We start from the raw sequence: 4,587 nt of genomic DNA, 5'->3' as shown, positions 1-4,587 counted from the left end.
TGCTAGATGAATTAGCAACAGCTAAGTAATTTCAATCTTGTCATTTTTACGAGGCGACGCTGTTACTTTTTACCTTCAAGCGATAGATATTTTTTTTTTAAATATTACTAGTGGTAACGTGACGTCAAATAGACTATTCGTCAAAAATAGTGACGTCAGACCGACTTGGTATTTATAGTAGTATCACCAGCAATTTTATGCCGTCAAATTGCGATCAATTTGTCGCGAAGTCAGCGTCGGTCGTTGCGAAGTCAATTTGACTTCACGTCTCCAGGCAAGCTACAGTTTATAAACTAAAAGAAAAATTGTTTTCATATTATAAATGATATTTATTATTTTTAATATTTGTGTTTAAAAAAAGTAGATAATTCATATATGATTCACTGTGAATTGCTTTACATAATACGTTCATTTTCTACATTTAATTTCACATATATCGAGTGCATGCACTATATTATAAGAGAAGATAAAATTGAGCTTTCCTTAATCAGTAATTACTTATTATTTTATTTTACATATGGCGAGAACGTACACTATATAAAGAGTGAAAATAAACTTGTGTTTCCCTTAACCGCTTGCACTATAATAACGATTCAGACTCGTGATAAAGATTCCACGTAATTTCTACTAAATATGAATATTATTAATTTCTTCTAAAACGAAATCAAATTGAATTTTTCTATTATCAAAATCTAGAAACAAAAGTACACAAAGACAATGAAACGAACAAAAATGGTCTGGTCCTATTATTAAAAATATTAAGGCCAAATAAGTGTCAATCAACACAGCGCGAATGGAATCGTAGTGCAAGGGGTTAATTAGTAATTATTATTTTATTTCCAAATCGGAGCGAACACGAATAGCCCTATTCCGCAAACAGCTTAATAACAATTGCCTTATTCGGCGTTAAAAAATAATTATCTTCAACATCGCCGTGACTTTTTTATAATATAGATGCCTTATTTCTGTTAAAGACAGCGCTAAAATAAAGGCGATAAAATGAAATATAATACAAATAAAATATCAAAGAAAAATGGGTGATTAATCGTACATCGTCGCTCGAACGTCACCGCGTGTTCAGCTCGAAATCGCAGGTATATCTAGCACCGCCGAATTGACTCGCAAAGCAGGCAGTTCGTTTTCGAAAGCCTGTCAGACAACTCCGGTAAGAAGCTTCCGCGCGCGCGGCAGGAAAAAGCCAGAGTTCGGAAGACTGAAAGTTGTCCGGACGGATGACACGAGCCGCGAGCGTCGGCGGAGCACACCTAAGGCCGTGGGGCGGAACTCCATCCAACAGGTGCTAACACCCTATTCTCTGACCGTCGATCCGGCAGATGTTATCGACACGTATCCGTATCGTCCATAAATCAGCGACGGCGCGAGCCCCATTAAACCCGGTCCTCGAATCCGACGTACAAATCATCGGGGGTCGCCATTATTAAATTCCCGCGTAGAACTGATACACGCGCGCGCGCTACGGACAGTTTTGAAAAACCGTTCCGCAGCGGGCCACGGACGATTCTCGTCCGCGTCGTCGCGGCTTTTTTCACAGTTTCGCGGCCGGTCATTTGTTTAACGGCGGCGCCGATCAATTTAGCCACCGGGGGAAACCGGCCACGGTGCCCCGAGGATCCGCTCGGATCGGGGAGGGCGTCGGTGGGAAGGCTGGTGGACACGCGACGAATCGAAGTCGTTCATCATCCCGCCGAACGTATTACAATCCATAAGTTATGTAATGGACCGGCTGCCTGTTGACGCGTCGGATAATGTTTCGCGAACGATGCGCGGAACCGCGGGAACCGCGGACTGTAGGGAACGTCGGACTGCCGAGCTGAAAATTATTGACGCCGCCTGTCGATGGCGACGCCTACGGTAAGGTCCGGGGAAGGGCCCGACTTTCGTCGATCCGGAAAAATCCAAATTTTAAAGTGCCAGGGGAGAGAAATTTTGCGCTGCAATGGGCTGGGTTAATTTGCAAGTGAGTCGCGGAGGTTTTAAATAGATAAAAATTACGCGGGGTCATTTCTTGGTGTTTGTTAAAATTTATTAGGCGTAGTAGAACTCTGTTTATTGTCTGAAGATTATTTGTGCGGACTAATAGTTTGGTAATGGCTGGTTTAATCCAGAGAGCTTACAGACGTTTTAAAGACGTTTTAAAGACGTTTTTAAGACGTTTTTAAGATGTTTTAAAGACGTTTTTAAGATGTTTTAAAGACATTTTTAAGATGTTTTAAAGACGTTTGGCGTATATTTGGGACGACTTTAAGGCGTCTTGATTTTCTATGAATGGTCTAGGAACGTCCTGGAAACGTCCTGGAAACGTCCTGTGTTGCAGATGAAGTCTTTTACTCGTTTTTAAGTCATATAGACGTCTTATAGACGTTCTTAAGCTGTCTTTCAGACGTCTGTTAAATGAGTGTTGAAATAAAATATCTTAAAAACGGCCATCTTAGAACGTAAGGCATTCAGACTTAAAATGAACATAAAATGGACATCTTTAAGGTCTCCAGTGCTTATTCGGAATGAACGTCCGGTGCATTTCTGTTACCTAAATCACTGTCGAGTTTAACTCCAATATATTTTGCTGAAACGATTCGCAAAACCTGCAGTTCGCAAAATTAATTTCAATCCAAGAATTCTAATTAAAATAATAGATAAAAATGTATCAAATAATATCTAGTTAACATAACAGTTCGAAAGAATCGAATTATAGTCGTATCAAAGCTCTTCGATAAAACTACAAAATACCTTCGTAACAAACAATTCATTCTCTGAAATTAATATATTAATCAAATTATGCAATTTGAACTTATTCAAATTATAAAAAAAAACGTCATCCAATTATTTCTCGTTTTATTTCCTGTAACAATGGTATCGAACAGTTCCCGACGTTATTAATTAGCAAGATTGATGTCGACCAAAGAATTCTATATAAAATAACAATAAATTACCAAAAACAACGTCATCAAGCAACTCGAGTCGCGGAGCGGATCTCGCGAGGACTAGCCAAGCAGATAAACCAATATTTCTCCTTTTATACCATAAAATACTAAAATACAATATAAAATGCAACACGAAGTACAACGTAAAATACAACATAAATTACAACATAAAATACAACATAAAATACAATATAAAATACAATATGAAATGCAACATAAAATACAATATGAAATGTGAATTTAAAATATTAATTAGCTCGGTACCGTTCGAAGCGCTCCGTGGAAAACGGCAGACAGGCAATTATGATTCGATTGTGTTTCGATGGCGATTCAATCCGGGAACCCGAAAACGTCGGATGGAGCTCGGCTGAGCCCGACCGCGAAACCTCACCGCGGAGATTATAACGTCTCGCCGCTCGCCCTCTTAATAAGTTGCCAGTTCTATCCGCCGAAATTTGACGGCAAGTCGGGGCGGTATACAGTCGAGGGACGGTGGTGGGGGAACGGTGGTGGGGGGGCATCGTTTCTTTATGGTGCACTCCGCGGCTGCGAACCGGTTGTTGGAGGACTTAAACGCCGGTAATTTACTAGCTTATGGCTGAGAGGCCTGTTGGAAGTTGGCTCGCGAATTGCTTCATTCTCGTCTATTCAGGATTTTTTTCACTCGTCGCTTACCGCCGCGAATTCAATCCGATACGGTGTCGCGTAATTTTTTAATCAACGGCCGCGAATATACGAAGCGTATCATCGGCTGTCGTCGCATTATTTGTCGGCTGTTTGTTTCATCGAATCCGTGAAATTTTATTCAGCGATGCAACTGATTGGCGGATTCGTCGATGTTTCGATGAATCGCGGTGTATAAAACAATGTAGCCTTTATTATCAAATTTGTTGAGTAGCTTGACAGTGATAGAACTGTCAAAGAATTTCCGCAATTTATTTTACAATACAGAGGCACTGAACGGTAAAATTTCATGTCAGGGTTATAGTTTATTATCGTAACATGTGTCAATTTGTGTTACCTTTTTGTAGAAATAATTGTCGGATGTTAAATAGAAAATGTCAGAGTAAAAAATGTCATCTGTCAGAGTAAATTATTTTTTAATGGGTTTCACGTCCAGTGAAATGCAATTTGAAGACTGTGGATGTTTATACATTTCCTAGAAATGTTAAAAATATCTCCGGTTAATTTTTATAGTTTCACTCGCGCGCCCAGCGATTGCTGGCGCACGTGTCTCCGTTCTGCTCCGCGATATTCGTCCTGAGCTTGCGAGTAAAAGTCTCACGTATCTCGCGTAAAAACACCATACTCGTCTTGATTACTATCGTAGTATTGCCGGACTCCCGGGCGCCTGTAAGCAACTGTCATAGCAGATGCGACTCGGAGGGGCGTTTCTGTTCCGTTCTATTTTATCTGCTGAACGAAAAGTGTACGATACTTCCGGTCTTCGGAGGTGCCGCGCCGCGTCATGCGAGAAAAATATTTCTGAAACAGTAACTTTAGTTGATAGTAAAGTTAGGTAACGGTCAATTTAGTTAGTGGTAAGTTTAGTTAATAGTGAATTTTGGTAATAGTAAATTTAGGCGATAGTAAAGTTAGTTGATAGTAAATTTAGGTAATAGTAAAGATAGTTAATAGTAAATTT

The sequence above is a fragment of the Augochlora pura genome, chromosome 2 (assembly GCF_028453695.1).
Source record: "Augochlora pura isolate Apur16 chromosome 2, APUR_v2.2.1, whole genome shotgun sequence".
NCBI lineage: Eukaryota > Metazoa > Arthropoda > Insecta > Hymenoptera > Halictidae > Augochlora > Augochlora pura.
The sequence above is the reverse complement of the archived record's forward strand: the minus strand, read 5'-3'. Positions refer to the sequence as shown.